The sequence below is a fragment of the Cryptomeria japonica genome, chromosome 10 (assembly GCF_030272615.1).
Source record: "Cryptomeria japonica chromosome 10, Sugi_1.0, whole genome shotgun sequence".
NCBI classification, from domain to species: Eukaryota; Viridiplantae; Streptophyta; class Pinopsida; order Cupressales; family Cupressaceae; genus Cryptomeria; species Cryptomeria japonica.
The window spans coordinates 815,010,224-815,031,565 of NC_081414.1; positions in this window are offsets into that span (position 1 = coordinate 815,010,224).

Sequence of the window (21,342 nt, forward strand, 5' to 3'; positions counted from 1 at the left end):
TACGCAGTTGGCCTTCCTGCATGTGTAGGCCCTTATTGTAAGTAATATTCTCTTATTGGCCAGTAAGTGAATATTATGGGTCACAAATCCCACCAAGGTTTTTCCCACACCGGGTTTCCTCGTTAAACATCTTGTGTTATGGTGTTCTTTTCATGTGGATGTTTTTGATTCTGTTATTTGCATTAATTCTTGCATACCGGTATACTATTACTTTATATTCTGCATATTCAGTTTCAAGAAAATTACATTACCGGTTAGATACTGATTCACCCCCCCCTCTCAGTATCTGTGGGAACCCTAACAAAGACCAAATGCTTAATCTTTACCATAGATTAATATTAATATTAATAGGTATTTTTCTCGCTTCACTTATTTTAAACGTGCATAGTTGCAAGGATAGTTATAACTATGGATTTGTTTGTTAGTTGCACAAATTCATTTTTTTCAATTTCCATATAACCCATGTAGTCCAACCATTTTTTTTTTTTTGTTTATTCTGGAACTGATAGGGGGTTTTGTTTTTTGTTGTATAGATGGACAAGGCATCGATTGTTGGAGACTTTCAAATCCCTTTGCTTGGATTTCCACAATGCGAATCTCACATCTTTTGACGACCAGATTATTAAACCTCCACCTTTAAAGTAAGTAATTTGGAACTTGCCCAGATCATCAATGGCGTTTGATTTTGATTGTTGCATACATATGAGTCTTGCATTTGATTGATTTTGTGGTGAAATAGTGCGATGTAGCAATAGATAGTGAGAAATTGAAACAAATTATTGAAGAAGATCCTGTCAAGTATGGCTAGCATGAGGACAATGAAATCGATACTTGAATAGAGTGAAACATGGCAAGGACCTGGGTGCTAGAATTTATAAATGATTCCCATGATTCAATAAATTATTCCATTTTTACTCACTTTACACTATAAGTGTTGCAAAACACCAATGATCTATAGTTTGCTGTTTTTTTACAAATCTAGACTTTTAGAATGTACCATTATTATTTTGAGAATATTTTTACATCAGATAGATAGGATTAGCATGCACTTGTAGGGATGTCGTAATTGGCATTTTAGTAGTAGTAGTTTCAGAATAAAATAGTTGTAGGGACATAGAAGATTAAGAGTTTAATTTCAAAATTTTGTTTGTAGGCTGGAGTTGCTATGCAATCCATTGAACGCTTGCTTCTATGATTCCACATCTTGCTTGCATGTCCACTGGAGCATTACCAACTTTAGTATCCAAACAAAATCCCCATACCATTATGCATGCTTTCATGCATGTCCACGGCCTATTTGAAAGCTCCCATTCTTGAAGACGCTACCAAAGAATTTGGCTTTACACTTCATGCCCATTGCAATTGTTTCAATGTTTTGAAAGTGTTTTCAACAAATCCATTCTCTGTAAATTTGGCAATCATTTCATTCCATGAGATCACATCTCTAGACTATATTTTTAATTATCAAACTTCAAAATTATGTATTTGAGAAATATTATCTCTTTTGGTTGTACATATTGCTACGGGTTGAAGCTTTCTAGTTATTGTTTGTTCTCCAATTCTTCACCTTCTTCACTTTTTTGCCTTTTATAATCTCAGGCATGTTAGATCTATAATTATTTAATAGAATTTATATTTAAATAATTTTAATTTGATTCATATTATAGCTTGAGGGCATGTATAAATATTTATAAAGTCACAATATTTATATGGTATTTGAGAAAAATTAGACTATTCAAATGTAATCTCAATATTGAAGGACAAATTAAAAAAATCTATTTACCTTAGTACCATTCAACATAGTTATTAAATGATATACAAGATAGAAGAAATTGAGTCTTAAGAAATTGTTAGAATGTTTAGACATGGAAATATGATTGGAGTAACATGATTAAACATCATCTTATTCTAAAAATTCAATTATAAGATTAATTTTTTTTTTGGCAAGGTGGCAATGCCACTTGATATATTTTATTAATAATATATAATTTTTACAATATATTTAAAAACTAGTTCAAACTGAGCTCCTAGAGAAAAGAACCAGCAAGAAAAACTTTGGTCATTGCTCATCAACATGACTATAGAAGAGAAGTAGTGAACAATCCTCTAGCCAGAGCTAGTTACAAAATAGAGATCAGCAAAGGAGCATGTAGGCTCATTTACAAATAGGAGCACGTAAGCTCATTTTATAGAATAGGAGCATGCAAGCTTATTTAGAAAATAAGGACATGAAAAAGAAATAACATAGGCTGCCCAGTGAATGAAGAAGAGAGCTCCAAAAAGCAAGAGGACTAAACCAACATCGAAGGACAAATCCATCTTCATGGGATAGCTTGAAGGCCCTACAACAAAGAACTCTTGCAACCAAAATGGACATGCCCCTGCAACAAAAAAAAACCTGCAACCAAAATATATATACTACAGAACGCATAGAATTTACAAGAAACACAAGGGTCCAAAACATGACTGACACCAACGACATGAGATCTGCGGTCTGCCATTATAGACAAATGCCAAAAGAGAATAGGTGAATGCGGAAATGCTAGAGAGAAATGAAGCCCAAAATTTTTATGTCGTAAATGAAAAGAAAGAGGAGATATATCATAAAAAATTTGACAAACCAAAAGAAGCAATGTACAGAGATAATCATGAAAACAATGCCATGCCAAAATTTAAATGGCATATGAAGGATGAATTCCCAATGTGAAAATAAATATCTCTAGATTTCGCACCAGAAGAGAGTACAAAACACATGAACAACATCAATAACAACCAACTCATCATTAATGAATGCCAAGTGATGATCGAGTAAAGCAAAGTACCTCAAATCAAAACCAAATCAAATTATGAAAAGGAATACCTCACTAAGAGAAGAGAATATCAACTCGTATAAACAAGCAATCATATAATAAGAAAGATTAAATAATTGACTCTCTACAGGCTATACTTAATAGGTTTGGGAAGCTCATCAAATCACACCCCAATCAAGAGGAATCAATAACAGTTTTGTCACAACCCATATTAGCGAGGCAATAAGCCAGCGCATTACCTTCATGATAAACATGTGAGATGATGAGGTGCTCAAACGTATCAAGAAGAGTCCATCTTTTTTCAAGAATATACCGGAAATGCTAATTATCAGCTTTTCTTGCCTTACAAGCATTAATGACAATAGCCGAATCACCTTCAATATGAAGGTATTTGAAATTCAAATCCTTAGCCATAACAAGACCTTCTAAAATAGTACAAGCCTCAGCCATATTATTTGTGCCAAAATAAATTGGCATAGCTTTTAATGCTAATAAAGAACCCAAATGATCACGAAAAACTATCCCTATTCCTGAATCACCATGATTTCCATAGGAGGATCCATCAAAATTCAATTTACAAAAAGGGGCATTAGGAGGATGCCATTTTATGGAATTTCTATCTACAGGTGTTTTCCGAATCCGTGGAAAGGCGGGTGATATAGGAATAATGATACTTTTCCAAGAAGAAATCATAAAATTGTCCCAGGAAGAGAACTCTGAATTCATGTTAAAATATTTATGAACATGAGCATTAACTTGCTCAATAATACTTCTTTCCAAAATCCCAAGAACAACAGATAAATCCAATGAGTCACATCTAAAAATGCGCTTGTTTCTTTCCCACCAAATGGCCCATATGACTGAAGAGAGAATTATAAACCACAAACAAGAAAATAGAGAAGATGAACACAAAACTGGCCAAGACTGAAACATATCCCATAAAGGTAAAGGCAAAGGGAATGAAAGAAATAACTTTTGGAAGACAAAATACCAACAACTACTCGCAAACTCACAATGAAGAAAAATATGATTGAGATCTTCAAGAGCTTTACCACATAAGACACAAGAAAATGAGGTTGCAATATTAAATTTGACTAAACGATCACTTGTCAAAATTCTATTTTGCAGCGCGAGCTAGGAAAAGACACCAGCTTTAGGTAATACTAAATTATTCCAACAGAATAAAAATGCATGATGAGGAGCATTTTGATTGGCCATTTGTTGAATAGAAAAATATCCTTCTTTAATAGAGTAGTTTCCCAATTTAGAAAGTCACCAAATAGGTTGATCATTGATGTTAGAAAGGAAAGCCACTTGGTCTTGCAAAATAGATTTAAAATTTTGAATTTCCTTCAAGGACAATGGAAGAGTAGAGGGATCCTTCCATGAGACCTTGTTAGAAAATAGATCAACACTATCTACATAATCAACCAATCTAACTCCCCATGATTGAGAAAGAACAACTGAAACAGAAGCAAGAGAATCATGTTGTGAAAGAGGGGGAAAGCCATTCCAGGAGTCTTTCCAAAAAGGAATATCCTCCCTCGAATGGACCTGCTAGGAGAGAAAATTAGAGACCACTTCCCTACATGAGATCATAAAGTTCCAAATAGCAAACCCCTATGGAGGATTAGAAATTGTAAAGATCCTAGCAGGATTCTAGGAATCCAAATACTTAGCCTGCATAATTTGGCACCACAAAGATTGGGGCTTAGTATACATAGACCAAACTAGTTTGCCCCCAAAAGCTCTATTTCTTTTAGATAAGTCCTAAATCCCAGCACCACCAACTTGCTTGGAAAGAGACATCTTGGTCAAAGAAATCAATGGAATGTTTTTATCTTTTGTTGACTAATCTGGGAGCTTGAAGAACTGAGATATAGTAATTAGGAACGGCAGATAGGACCGTTTTAAAATTAATTGTTGATTTATTCAACAATTGAAAAAAAAAAATTTATTTTAAAATTTAAAATGAGTTACATGTGAAAATAAAAAATAGAATAGAAATATTGCTTATATCTACAAAAATATAGAAAAGTTCCATTTATATCAAGATTTTACTTTTAGATTTATTCTAAAAGATTGATGGTTCATTTAAAAATTAGGAAAGATATAATCTATTTTGATTTTAAAAATTAAAATGATTTGTATGAGAAAACTTAAAATAGAATATAAATGTTATTTACTGAAAGTAAAAAAAGATTCTATTTATATCTAAGATTGGTTTTAAATTTGGTGATTCATTTAAAATTTATAAAATAAACTAATTTATTTTAATTTTATAATTTGAAATGATTTGCATGCAAAAAAAACTTAAAATAGAATAGAAATGTTACCTAGGAAAAATATAGAAAGGTTCTATTTATATCTATATTTTAGTGTTAAATTTATTCTAAAGTATTGATGATTCAATTAAAAATTAGAAAATATAATTTTTTTTTAATTTAGAATTTGAAATAATTTACATGTCAAAAGGAAAAACAAAATAGAATTGTTTCTTATATATCTAGAAAAAAATTGGAAAGGTTTTATTCATATCTATATTTTAGTTTTAAATTTATTCTAAAAGAAAGAGAGGTGGAAAACGTGAAATAAGTTTTTAGTAATTACTATTATAATTTAGGGTTAAGTTAAGATTAGGGTTTAATTAAGGTTAGGTATAGTTTTTAATTATAATTACTATTAGAGTTATGATGATAATCTTATTAATCTTTGAAGATCCATAAAATGCTAGAAATATAATTGATATCTAAATAATTATTTTAGAAAAACAATAATTAAAAATAAAAATCTATAATTTATTAATAATTAATCATCTAAAAGTTTTATCCACTATACTTAAATTTATGTGTAAGTTTTTCTTTAATCATATATTTATGTATACTTTTAAAAAACAACCTTATAATAAACTAGAAAAATGTAACAATTATAATTTAGGGTTAATTTAGAATTAGGGTTTAATTAATGTTGGTTGTAGTTTTTAATTATAATTGTTATTAGAATTTTAGTTAAATTAGAATTCAATTATGGTTAGGCTTTAGCTAAAGTTATATTAACCCTACCCTAACCCCAAGCTTTATCCTAGAATAGTAACTTTAATCACAACCTAAAATTAATCCTATCCATAACGTAATCTTAACCATAACTCTAATATAACCCTAATCGAATCCTAATAACCTAACCCTAAAATTAATCCCAACCTTAATGAAACCTTATCTTGAACAACCTAAACCCTAGTGTAGTCTTTACCCTAAACTCAACAATTGACATTGACCTTAGCCCTAATCAAACCTTTATGCTAATGTAACCCATAACTTAGCCCTAACCCTAATTAAATGGTATCTTTAATCCTAATTATAAATATTAACCCTAACCTTAAACTCAAGCTTAGTTAGAGAACCCTAACCCTATTTGAATCATAACAATAACCATAACTATAATCATCAGCCCTAACCTTAACCATAACACTAATCATAATACTAACCCTTCACCCAAAACCTAACCATGACTCTAACCATGATGAAAACCCTAACCTAACCACAATCCAAACTCTAAACCTAAAACCTAACTCTAACCCTAATAATGATCTAAATACTAACCCTAACCATATCCATAACTATAACACTTAATACTAAGCTTAGGTCTAAACCTTATGCTAAACCCTAATGCTAACAATAATTCAAACTATAAACCTTGTTGTAACCCAAACCCTAACCATAATCCAAATAATTCTAACCCAAACTATAACCCTAAGCATGATACAAATTGTAACCTAACCATAACCTTAAAAATAATCCTTATCCCTAGCCATAACCATAACAATAACCCTAAAACTTAAACTTAACCATAACAAAAAACCAATCCCTATCCCCAACCCTAACCCTAACCCTAACCATGATGTCATTGTTAGGATTCCCATAGATACTGAGAGGGGGAGATGAATCGGTATCTAACCGGTATTTAGATTTTCTTAACTTAAAACATGTAGAGCATAATAAAACTGTGCATCAGTAAGCAGAAAATAATGCAATGAATAGAGATAAAAGCAACCACATGAAAGACGCACCATAACACAATGATTTAATGAGGAAACCCGGTGTGGGAAAAACCTCAGTAGGATTTGTGACCCACAATATTCACTTACTAGCCAGTAAGAGAATATTACTGCTACAAGAGGGGCCTGCACATGCAGGAAGGCCAAGTGCCTAGAGCACACTGCTCAAAATAGAAGTCTCACTGACTTACAAAATGGATTATATAAATCCAGTGTATTGTATTGCTTCAGAATAGCATCTATAATGCCAGATCCAATACCAATTTCTACTCTGCTTCTTACATAAACCCTTAACCTATAATTCGCATAATAGGTCTACCTAATTACATTCCATATCTCACTTTTTTTTCACACTTACATCTACTACTTAATGTTCTACAATGAACTCTTATATATATGAGTCATTTTACATCATGCCAAGTCGGCTTACAAAGATTTTACAATATTAAACAAAATATATTACAACAAAAATCCTGTCGGCCTCTATGCCGGTATGCTTCCTTTCACTACTGGTGCTGGTGGTTTGAGTGTCGGTGTAGAGTCTATTTTGCTGGTGCCGGTGGATTGTCTTACCGGTGTCATAGGATTGTAAGGTTGTCATCAATGACAAAACCTTCAATCACCTACAATATCTCATTGGAGTGTACATATGCCAACAAATTCTAACCCTAACCATAATCCTAGCCCTCTTCCCTAACCTTAACCATAACACTAACACAAACACCAAGCACAATATAAGGCTAACCCTAACCATATGCCTAATCATAATCCTAAGCCCTAACTCTAACCTTAATCCTAACCCTAACCCTAACCATGATGTCAATACTAACCTTGACCATAACCCTAACCATGATATAAAACTTAACCTTAACCATGATATAAAACTTAACCATAATCCTAACCATAATTCTAAACCCTAGCCTTAACTATGATATAAAACTTAACCATAATCCTAACCCCACCCCCAACCCCAACCATGATCTAAAGCATAACCCTAACCCCAATCATAATCCTAACCCTAACTGAACCATAATCCTAAACCCTAACCATAACAATAATCCTTAGCCATAACCTTAAAACCTAACCCATACCATAATCATAATGGTAAACCTAAACTTTAACCCTAACCATAACCCAAACATATTCGGAACCCTAACCATAAGTGTGTTCGTGTAGACCGTAACCCTAGCCCTAAGCATTATATAAACCTAACCCTCATCATATTCCTAGCCATAATCATAATCCCTAACCCTAACCATGATGTAAACCCTAACCTAATTCTTAATCCCAAACCTAACACTAATCCTAAGCATGATGTAAATGTTTATACTAAATGCTAATACTAACCATAATTCTAATCCAACCTAACCAAACCTAACCTAACCTAAACTTGACCCTATCCCTAATCTCTATGCTAATTTAATCCCTAACCCTAATTAAACCTTAATGCTAATCTTGAAAGCAAGCTTTATTATAGAACCCTATAATTAAACACTACCTACAACTTGAACCCTAATCCCACCATAATTTAACTCTAACCCTCTCTATTATGATTGAAGCATAAGCCTAATTCTAGCCCTATTTGAAATCTAATACTAACCCTAATTATAATTTACCTTATCATAATCAAACCCTAACCTTGACAATATCTCCAATCTACAACTAATTGAGCCCTAACCCTAACCTAATCTTACCATAGTTTAAACCTAACCACAACGTAACCCTAAACGTACCTATAACCCTATAATTAGACCTTAGCTACAACTTGAACCCTAATTTAACCGTAATTGAACCCTAGCCCTAAACTTAACGCTATCCCTAATTAAACTCTAAATCTTATCTAACCCCAACCCTAATCTACACCAAACCAAGATCCAAATTGAACTCTAATCCTAATTTCCTAACCCTAATGTAATTGAATAATAATCCTCATTTAATTCTAATCCTAACCCTAACTATAATTAGACCCTTACCATAATTAAACTCTAATTATCTATAATGCTAACCCTTAAACTTGATCCCTCTAATTGAATTCCAACCCTAACCTAACCCTAAACTTAATTTTAACCATAAAATTGAACCCTACTTATAGCTTGAACCTTAATCTAACCTTAATTGAACCCTAAATCTAATTTGAACCCCAACCCTAATTGAATTTCAATCCTAATTTAACTCCAATCCTAATGCAATTGAATAATAACCCTAATTCTAAGCCTAATTTAACTTTAATATTATCCCTACTAATAATTAAAACCTTGCCATAATCAAACCCTAACCTTAACAATATCCCTAATCTAGACGTAGTAAACCCTAACCCTAATTGAACCTATATTCTAACATAACCATAACCTTAATTAAACCTTAAACATAACCTTAAAATCAAGCTTTATTATATAATCCTAACAATCGTGCCATGCTTTATCCTCAAACTCTAACCCTACTCTTGATTGAACACTAGCCGTTTCCCTTATACTAATTCTAATTCAACCCCAACCCTTACCCCAAGCATTCTCCTAGAATAGTAACCCTAATTGTTGTGTAATGTTAACCCTAAACCTTAAATGACCATGATTGAAACCTAACCATAACCTAACCCTAAACTTAACTCTAACCCTAATCCTAATTGAACTTTAATACTACTTTAACCCTAACACTAATGTAATTAAATTATAATGTTGATTAAACTCTTGTCCTAACTGTAATTGAACCCTTATGATAACTTAACCCTAAAATTAACCCTAACCAAAATTAAACCCTATCTTGAACCTAAACTATAGCCCTAAAATAACCTTGATACTATCCCTAATCTTTATGTTAACATAATCCATAGCCCTAATTAAACCTCCATCCTAACCTTGAAAGCATGCTTTATTATAGAGCCTTAACCTTAACACCAGGATTTATCCTTAAACCTTGACCCTTTTTTAATCATAACACTAACCCTAAACCTAATAAGACCATAATTTAATTGTGATATTAACCCTACTCTTAATTGAACCCTAGCCCTAACTCTAATACTAATTCTAATTGAACCTCAATCATTACCCCAACCATTCTTCTAGAATAATAACCTTAATTGTAGCCTAACCTTAACCCTAACCCTAACAATGATGTAAACCTTAGCCTTGAACATAATAGTAACCTTAACCCTAACCTTGATGCGAACCTTAATTGTAGCCCTAAAAACTATGTAAACATTAACTCTAACCATAATACTAACATTAATCCTAACCCTATTCGTAACCATAATACTGACCATTAAATAATGTTTTATAAGTACTATCATTAAATAAAGTCTAATATATATCTTATATTTTAGTACATGCTTTAATCTTGCAACACATATATATTTATTAAAAATAGTCTAAATGGATATATAAAATTTCATATATCTCTACGTAATAATATAATAATATAATTCAATTCAAGAAAAAGATACTATATAATTATATGTTGCATTTATTTTATGTTTTCATGTCACATCGTGCGACTGCCACTAGCATATATACCTTAAATTTTAATTTAATCCATATAAAATACGCCAAGAGATATCCTTCTCGAGGCGCCTATTTTACTTTAGGGTGTAAAATTGATTAAAAATAGGTGCCTCGAGAAGGATATCTCTCGGCGTATTTTATATGGATTAAATTAAAATTTAAGGTATATATGTTAGTTATATAAGTAAATAATAACTAGCATATATGTCTTAAATTTTAATTTAATCTATATAAAATATGTCGAGAGATATCCTTCTCGAGGCGTCTATTTCAATTTAGGGTGTAAAATTGATTAAAATTTAAGACATATATGCTAGTGGCAGTCACACGACACGACGTGGAAAACATAAAATAAATGCAATATATAATTATATAGTATCTTTTTCTTGAATTGAATTATATTATAGTATTATAATATTAATATGTTATTAGATTATCATGTAGAGATATAAGAAATATATCCATTTAGACTATTTTTAATAAATGTAGGTGTTGAAAGATTAAAGTATATACCTAAATGTAAGATATATATTAGACTTTATTTAATGATAGTATAAAATAATATTTAATGGCCAATATTATGGCTATGGATAGGGTTAGGGTTAAGGTTAGTATTATGGTTAGATTTAAGGTTTACATCATTATTAGGGTTACGATTAGGGTTCACATCAAGGTTAGGGTTTGGTTTAGGACCTTACATTTAGAATTATGGTTAGGATTAGGATTTAGGATTACTATTAGGATTTTGGTTAGGGTTAGAATTTAGCATTACTATTAGGACTACAGATAGGGTTAGGATTTACATCATGGTCAAGACTAAGGTTTGGTTTAGGGTTAGTATTTGTATCATGGTTAGGGTTAGGATTTACCTCATAATGAGGGTTGGGGTTATGGTTAGGGTTAGGTTTTGAGTTTATAGTTTGGGATTATTGTTAGGGTTAGAGTTAGGTTTATATTTAGGGTTATGGTCAGGATTACAATTGTGGTTATGGATTATGTCATGGTTGGGGTGAGGGTTAGGGTTAGGTTAACATTTAGAATAATGTTATGGTTAGGATTTTGATTACGGTTGGGTTTAGAGTTATGGTTAGGATTATGGTTAGGGTTATTATTTATATCATGATTGGGATGAGGATTAGGTTTAGGGTCATAGTTTGGATTATCGATATAGTTAGGGTTTACATCATGGGTAGGGTTTGGGTTAGGGTAAGGGATAAGGTTAGGGTTAAGGTATAGGATCACAGTCAACATCATAGTTAGGGCTGGTTTTAGATTTACGGTAATGGTTTCAGTTAGAATTTACATCATCGTTATCATTAAGGTTATGATTATGATTACAATTTGGGCTTAATATTAAGGTGAGGGCTAGGATTATGGCTAGGGTTGAAATTTAAGGATAGGGATAAGTTTTAAATTAGGGATAAGGAATATTGTTAGTATCAAGTTTAGAGTTATGTTGAGGATTAGGGTTAGGGTTAGAATTATGATTAGTGTTAGGGTTTAGAGTTATAATTAGGATTATGGTTTGGGTTATGGTTCACACATGGTTGGGGTTGGGGTTAGGATTAGGGTTAGGGTTTAGATTATGATTAGGCTTAGGGTTATGGTTATTATTAGGATTATTGTGAGGGTTAGGGTTTATATTGTGGTTAGGGTTAGGCTTATCATTAGGGTTATGATTAATATTTGCATTGTGATTAGGTTTATTATGAGGGTTAGGACATATGATTAGGGTTATTGTTAGGATTATGGTTAGGTTTAGGTTTATAGTTATGATTATGGTTATGAGTATATAGTAGTTAGGGATAGTGTTAGGATTAGGCTTAGCCTTTGGGGTGGGATTAGGGTTAGACTTTAGGATTATGGTTAGAGTTATAATTTAGGATTATGGTTAGTGTTTACATAGTAGTTAGGTAAATAGATTAATAGATAAGGTTAGACTTAAGTTTAGGGTTTGGATTAGGTTTAGGTTTTTTCTTAAAGATAGATTCAAGGTTAGGGTTAGGATTTATGATTAATGTTATAGTTAGGGTTAGGGCCTAGTATTAGGGTTATTGTTAGGATTATGGCTATGTATGTTGCAAGGTGTGCGCCCTTGGTCTCTGTGTAGTAAAAGTGATGTGTTTGAGACATGGCATAACTACCTCTTATGGATTCTATAAGTCTAGTAGTTGTATCGGGCATTGACGGGTCGATCTTTTGGTGCAACGACAACCACTCCAAACAATTGGTATCAAAGCTAGGTCACAGGCTCAAACCCCGCTTGTGTTGAGGGGGGATTGTTGCAAGGTGTGCGCTCTTTGTCTTTATGTAGCAAAAGCGGTGTATTTGCGACATGGCTTAACCCTCTCCTATGGATTCTATAAGTCTAGTGGTTGTATCAGGCATTGACAGGTTGATCTTTTGGTGCAACGAAAACCACTCCCAAAAATGTATAGGGTTATAGATAGGGTTATAATTATAGTTAGGGGTGTATCATAGTTAGGGAACAATTTGGGTTAGGTTTTGGTGTAGGGTTACTATTATAGTTATAATTATGGTTAGGGGTATATAATACTTTGAAATAATGTCTAGATAAGGGTTATCTTTTAGGGTAATGTTAGGGTTAGACTTTAGGATTATGGTTAGAGTTATGTTTTAGGATTCTAGTTAGGTTTTATATTGTAGTTAGGTTTAGGTTAATGGATAGGGTTAGACTTAAGTTTATGGTTTGGATTAAGGTCAAGCTTTGTCTTAGAGATAGATTCAAGGTTAGGGTTAGGGTTTATGGTTAATGTTATGGTTATAAATATAACTTAATTTATGGGTAGAGTTAGGGTTAAGGTTTATATCATGGTTAGGGTTAGTGTTAAGGGTTAATACTAAAATTAATGTTAGGGTTTACACCATGGTTAGGGTTAGGTTTAGCATTAGCATTATGGTTAGGATTTACATCATGATTTGTGTTATTATTAGGGTTAGGGTTTAGGATTAGGGTTATTATTAGAATTCTGGTTAAGTTTAGGATTATATTTAGGATCATACCTATGGTTAGGGGTGTATCATAGCTAGGGAGAATGCTAGGGTTTAGGGTTAGGTTTTGGGGTAGGGTTAAGGTTGTAGTTATGATTATGGTTAGGGGTATATAATAGTGAGGAATAGTATTAGGATTAGGGTTATCATTTAGGTTAGGGTTAGGGTTAGGTTTATATTTAGGTTAGGGTTAACTTTAGGTAAGGGTTAGGGTTAAGTTTAGATTGGGGCAAATTATTTCTACGATTAGGGATGTATCATAGTTACATACAATGTTAGGGTTTAGGGAAGGTTTTGGGGTAGGGTTAAGATTATGGTTATGATTATTATTAGGGGCATATAATAGTTAGGGATAGTGTTAGGATTAGGGTTAGATTTTGGGGTAGGGTTAGGTTTAGAATTTAGGATTACGATTAGAATTATGGTTTGGGATTATGGTTATAGTTATATCATAGTTAGGTTCTGGATAATAAATATGGTTAGACTTAAGTTTAGGGTTTGGATTAGTGTTAGGTTTTAACTTAGATTTTGATTCAAAGTTAGGGTTAGGGTTTATGATTATTTATAATTAGAGATATAATTTAATTTAGGATTAGAGTTAGGGTTAGGGTTTATATCATGGTTATGGTTAGTGTTAAGGATAACTATTAGGATTAATGTTAGGGTTTACACCATTATTAGGGTTAGGTTTAGTGTTAGGGTTTCCAATAATGCTTAGCATTTACATCATTGTTAGGGTTATTGTTAGGGTTAGAGATAAGGTTTAGAGTTATTGTTAGTACTACGATTTAATTATAAGGTTACAGTTAAGTTTATGGTTAGGTTATCATTGGGGGATTACGGTTAAGGGTTAAGGTTATAGTTAATTAGATTTAGCATTCAATTATGATTAGGATTTGATTATTATAAAAATTTAATTATAATTAAGGTTAGGATCATAGTTCAATTAGGATCAAGGTATGGAGTAGATTATGGTTACAAGTAGCTTAAGATTAGAGTTCAATTAGGGTTAGATTTAAGTTGAGGGATAGGATCCAATTATGGTTATTTAGGATTCATGTTGTGATTATAGATTAATTGTAGAGTTATAGTAAACTTTAAGGTTAGCTTATGATTAAGTTTAAATTAGTGTTAAGGTTTAGTTTGAGGTTATGGTTCAATCATGGCTAGATTATGGTTGAAGTTGTATATAGTATTTAATTCTCTGGGGTTATAGTTAATTTTAGGGTTAGATTTTAATTTTGTAAGATTAGTTTTAGTGTTAATGTTAGGGTTTGAGTATGAAGCATGATGTTTGGAATTAGGGTCCTTCAGTAAAGATGGATTTTAAGGTTAGAGTTAACGTTTAATTAGGGTTATGGTTATGTTAACGTAAAGGATAAATTAGGGCTTTGATTCAATTACATTAGGGTTAAGGTTAAATTAGGATTATAGTTAATTGATGGTAAGGGTTTTAGATATAAGATTTTAAGGTTAGAGTTAACGTTTAATTAGGGTTATGGTTATGTTAACCTAAAGGATAAATTAGGGCTTTGATTCAATTACATTAGGGTTAAGGTTAAATTAGGATTATAGTTAATTGATGGTAAGGGTTTCAGATATAATTTGATTAGGATTATGGTTCAATTAGGTTTAGGACTTAGTTATGGTTAGGGTTCAATTATGGTTTTAAAGGTCAGGGTTTAAATTGTAGGTAGGGTTTAATTCTAGGATTAGAGTTAATTTTAGGCTTAGGTTGAAATTATGGTAAGATTATATGTTTAGGGTTAAGCTTAGGCTATAATTAGGGTTACTCTAGTAGGATAATTCTTGGGCGGGGATTGTGTTTCAATTAGAATGAGTGTTAGGGTTAGGGCTAGGATTCAATCAGGAATAAGGTTAGCATAACAATTTAATTAGGGTTGGATTTAGTGTTTAGATTTAAATAGGGTTAATGTTTAAGAATAAAGCATTATGTTTGGGTGAGGGTTCTATAATAATGCTTGGTTTTAATATTAGAGTTAATTTTTAGTTAGGGTTATGGGTTACATTAGCCCAAAGATTCAATTAGGTTTATATTAGGGATACAATCATTGTTAGGTTGGGTTTAGAGTTAAGGTTATTTTAGAGTTAGGGTTTAGGTTACTAATGCAATAGTTTTTGAATCATTTGAAAATTGAATTTAGTAGTGGACAAAATGCATAAAAAATTTATAAATATTTTAAGAAATATAATTTATATAGTTTAGAAAAAATTCAGTTCCAAAATATACTTAAAGAAAATTTAATATAGTAAAATATCTAATATTCATTATGAAAATTTAGACATAATATATTATATAAAGCTTAATAATCATTTAAAAAAAATTGAACATCATTTATTAAGCTTGATACATAATATTAATTGAAAATTATGTTATGATGTTAACTATTCATCAAGTAAACCATGGACAACTACAACATATGCGCATTCTACCATAATGAATTTTAATACATTTCACCCTTTTTTAAACTATCCAAGAAATTATGCTTACAATTAATGAAGATTCAAATAAGATCAAAATTGGTTTTAAGATTCCATTAGGATTAGGGTTGATTCCAACCCTAATAACTATTATAAAAAAATTACACTATGATAATATATAATTTTACTATTATATTCATTGCCTTGCAAAACAAACTAAAAAAATTGAGGCATGAATTCTTCCAAAATAAATTATTCAAGTAACAACTTGTATAAATCTTGATCACTACAACTTGTTACCATATTTTTTTACAAAATTTAAGGCATAAATTCTTCCAAAATAAATTATTAACTTGTATAAATCTAGATCACTACAACTTGTTACCATAATTTTATTCTAGAACTTACTAAGTTTTGTAACTTTTTAAAAAAAAATGTATTTAGTTGTATATCTTTCCTCTTTTTACTATATTTTGATTTTTTGGTTAATTTTAATTAAATGCTCCATTCTTTCACTCCAAATTATTACCATAATTTTTTTTCTAACTTACTAAGTTTTGCAATTATTTATTTTAAATTACTAAATTTAATATGTTTCTTATTTTTACTACAATCATGATCTTTTTGCAAACAAAACATGGAAACATCTATTTTATTAGAAATAACATGCTTTATCTAAAACATGCATGCTATATTTAAGACAATTTAAATCATAATAATTATTTTTGCAAATAATATTAGTTTTATACAAATTTAAAAAAAAAATAGTAGAATTTCATAAAAACCAAATACAACATACTATATTTTAATAAAATTTCTATGTATGAAACACTTTCATTTACAACATCTCAACTTTCCAAAACTCACTTGAAATAAGAAATCTACTATAAAGCTTTCTATTCATCCATCTTATGCTTTTTTCACACTTCTATGAATAAAACTTAAATTAATTGATTTTTTCCAGAAATTTATCTTTAAGTATTCCATTACTATCTCCAACGATTAAAAAGTAAATTAAATGATGATTTTAATTCCTACTTTTTAATGTATAATTTTATATTATTATTTTTTAATTATATTTTCTTAATTAATTCCTCTGCAAACTTCATCTCACTAAAAATAAAATATACCAATCACTATTTACAGTCGGATATATGTGGGAGGAAAGGACCTCATACTGTGGCTATGTGTTACCTTTGCCTTGTGACTATACAGTGACTTAGTGGTGGTTGTCTTATCTAAAGGCAATCTCATGCAGTGCAAAAAATAGATATTTCCACCATTGAACCAGCCTTGGAATGGAATGATGCAATGCTAGTTTTTCTTGTGATACTTTCTCAGTTTTTCCCTTTTTGATAGATATGTCTCAGGCAGATATATTTTGGCAGTAAGTATGCCTCTTGGCTGTTGGAATGAATCATGTTCAAGGCCTGCTACAGGGTGGCATTGAGAATATACCATTTTGACAGAATATTTACATCAGTGGGAACCCAATGTTTTGGTAGATATGCTACAGTGCTTTGTTCCAGTTGGTATGCAACAGCCCGACATGTACAATTGGTATGCAGTAGGTTCAGTTGGTACGCAACTTCATGGTGACTGTTTTTTTGCTGAGTTAGAGTGCCATTTTTCGTTTTAGGACAGTGATTTTACTTCCCGTATTAGATATTGCAATGACATTCTGTGTTCTCTTCCCTCTGCATTGTAATTCTGCTCTATGACAGTGCCTCAGTTTAAGGAAAGTAATAGTCATTGGAGTCAACATATGTAAGGGAAAATAGATCAACCTAAATGTCTCCTTAATCTCTAACTTATGGGACTTGCATAAAGAGGAATATAAATAAATTATTTTACTTTAATTGTAATCTTAAATTAAATTATACTTTGTTGAGAGGAAACAAAAGTAATCTTTTGTAATGTATTTTATGATATTTTATCTGGATTGTTCTTCCATTAAAAATTTTAAGTCAAATTTTTCAAAGAACCAAAAAAATAAAATAAAAATGATAAGTGTTACACACAACCTTACTAATCTAAAAAAACGCAAGCATTGTTTATGGTAAAAGAAAAATGTAGAAGAAAATAAAAAAACTTGAAACGATTCATTCTACCTGTGCAAATGCGAGGTGAAAGTGAAATGTCTCTCGTCAAATATGAATTCAACAAACAACACAGAGCCAATCACCTCCGTTTGAGCAAGAAACTGTGCTGAAGAACACCGTGCGGATGAATACTTTGATTGGCAATCACCCATGTGGAAATTAAAATATTCTGATTGCATAATTGAATCGATGCAATTGAAGAGAGGTGAATGCAATTCCTCTATATGCAGCGGTAAAGTCAATCCTTTCAACTTCCTTTGGTAAAGAAATCGTATTGAATGTGTTTGAAGCATGCATCCTAACGGCTGCAAAGAATCTGCTTGGACCATGACAGCTTGGATGGTGACAGTTCAGTACTGTTTGCTCTTCCACCTCAACAATAAAATATAACATTCACTTTTCCACTTAGTCAACTAAGTGATTTCCAAATATAGCATTAGTGAATTAATATTTTATTCCGTTGTTGAATGTGTGATTGTAATTGACAGATTGTCTGTTGAAGAATATGAACCACTTCTTTTTTCTTACACGATTACTGGTGATGACCCCTATATGATGCCATTGTAGGTTACGCCTCTCGGCGTAACTAGCATATATACCTTAAATTTTAATTTTATCTATATAAAATATGTCAAGAGATATCTTTCTTTAGGCGCCTATTTTACTTTAGAGTGTAAAATTGATTAAAATTGATTAAAATTTAAGGTATATATATTAGTTATAAACTTAATAGATTTAAATAAACACCATATAAAATAAAATATTTTCTCATTAAAATTATAATTTTAGATAGATATATAAATATAAAATAAAAAACAAAGATATTTAAAAATAATCCAGCATTTCATAATTACAATATTCCTTAAAAAATATATTTTATATTTTTTAGAGCAATGATAAGTAGTTTACAATTTAAATATAAAAAACTAGATGTCAACTATGGAATAAAAAAATTGTATCTAAGAAAAAAGAAAAAAATGTAAATATAACATAATTTAAATGTTTTTATATGTAGTAAATATAATTTAAAATGAAATAAAATAATTTTAAGGTAAATAAAATAGTTTCAATTGATATCTACTGCCATTTCTTTAGATAGATGTATTTGAGATATATATATATACTAGTATATATACATGTATACCACTTCATTTTTCTTACACGGTTAGTGGTGATGACCCCTATATATGTATATATATACCATTTCTTTTTTCTTACACCGTTAGTGGTGATAGCCCCTATATGATGCCATTGTAGGTTATGCCCCTCGGTGTAATTAAAATATATATATAAATTTATTTTTAAATTAGAATTTTTCTTTTTAAATACTAAATTATATGTTTTAAATTTTTTATAATTTTATTTTTATTTATCTTAAAAATTGTTATATTATAATATATAATTAAATGATTTGAAGATATATATAAGTAAATAATAATTTTTAAAAAAATTATATTTATTTATAAATTATATTTTCTTTTTAAATAGTAAATTATATGTTTAATTTTTTTATTAAATTTGTTCTTATTTATTTTAATAGTCATTATATTAAAATATACATAATATATAACTAGGTGAGTTTAACATATATCAATTTTTTTTAATGTATTTTAAAATCACTTAGCTATATATTATGGATGTTAAATTTTACAATAGTTATATATATTTTTACTTATTTTTAAGTTACACTAGTAAAATTTTTGATATATGGTAATGTGGGGGCAGGAAAAGCGAGTTTGGGTGACTAGGACCTAATCCCACTTTTGCCAACACAATGGGAATACGAAAGAGCCTAAGGAGATAGATCACTTTGGCTACTTCTTGTGAGAAAGAGAGAGTCAAGGATCATCTCTTAGGGTTTCTATTCCTCTTGTTGCAAATGATGAGAAAAACTAGGGTTTGAATGATCAACTAAACTAGGAGATAAAGAATGAAGCATAAATGAACTTGAAATTGAACAAACTTGCATATATGGAATTGAAATACTGAAAGCATGAAAGGGGGAGGATTTTATATGTGTACCTGTTGTTGCAAATTGAACAAAACTAACCAAGACTAGGGTGATGCGCCACTGTCCCTGATGGACTGACAGAGAGCTGCAACTGAAAGGATGCAAGCTGGAGACCTTGAAGTTGTATCCTACCAAAAATCATTGCAAAGTGGAGGGACTAGAGCACCATGCCCTTGTCCTAGGCAGGACTAGGGCGCCACGCCCCTATCCTTGATAGATTTCTGCACTTCTGAGTGGTTCTTATGCCTTTTCCAGATCCAAAACTGCCTTTGAATGCCTGTTTCTACACTTGCAACTGAACATGTAAGGTTTGGGTGGCTATATAGGGTTTTGCCTCATTCAAACCCCTGTGTTTGTGATTTACACCTCCACAAATAGTCGATAATGTATTGAAAATGTGTGTGCTAGAACCTTGTGTGTATGCAAGATCCTGAATGATAAGAAACTAGAGCTACCCTACGCATGAGAGTAACCCCTAAAAGTAAATGTGAATGTAAATAGAAATGTTTCAAACCAAATATGCTAAATGATCTAAAGCATGAATGTAAATATGCAAATTGATGTAAAGAAACTCATACAAAGACATGAAAATAACATGAAATCATACCAATCCCCAAGGGAGAGATATTGCCACTAGATCTCTTATTATTCTTCAATGTCTTTAAGGCTCCTAATTGATGATGAATGTTGATGAATGTTGATGAATGTTGTTGAATTTTGTTGAATACACCACATAGGCTTCTCTTTCACTGCATAGAAGGCTCCTTATGCTTGCTTTTCTGAAAACTCCCTTAGATTAGATAGATCTTAGTCAAACCTTCAAATGAAGAAAGAGAGCTCTTATGTATAAAACCCTAGATCTTAATTTTTACTTAATTCCATCTTTAGACCGACCTAGGAATTTAATTTCCCACCAATATTTTGGGGTTAAGCATTATAATATCATAGAATTATGCTCCCAAAATTTCAAGAAAAAAAGCCAAGGACCATGTGCATTCCCGCCACGGTCCAACCAACTTTTCACCAAATTTTTAGGGCTGTTAGATATGATGATATTAGAGAAAATCCCAAAGTTATAGCTAATTTCAAGGTGTTTTCATATGTGAAATCGAGTCTTAAAGGTTGAAATAGGACATAATTAGGGTTTATGATTAAATGATTTATTGGAGGAAAAAAAAAAGGGGCCACACTTAGGGTAAAGGGCCCTATTTTATTATGTATGAAGTGATGAAATATGACTTTATATTTAATTAAACTAATTAATTAAATGTTTAAAGGGAAATAATAATGCAAGATGCAAACACACTAAGGCAAGTGCTAAACTAAGTGTGAAATTGTACCACCCTAGCAAAGGTGTACAATTTACGACACTACAAGTAAAATGATTTAGTTATACATATTATTTATATTATTA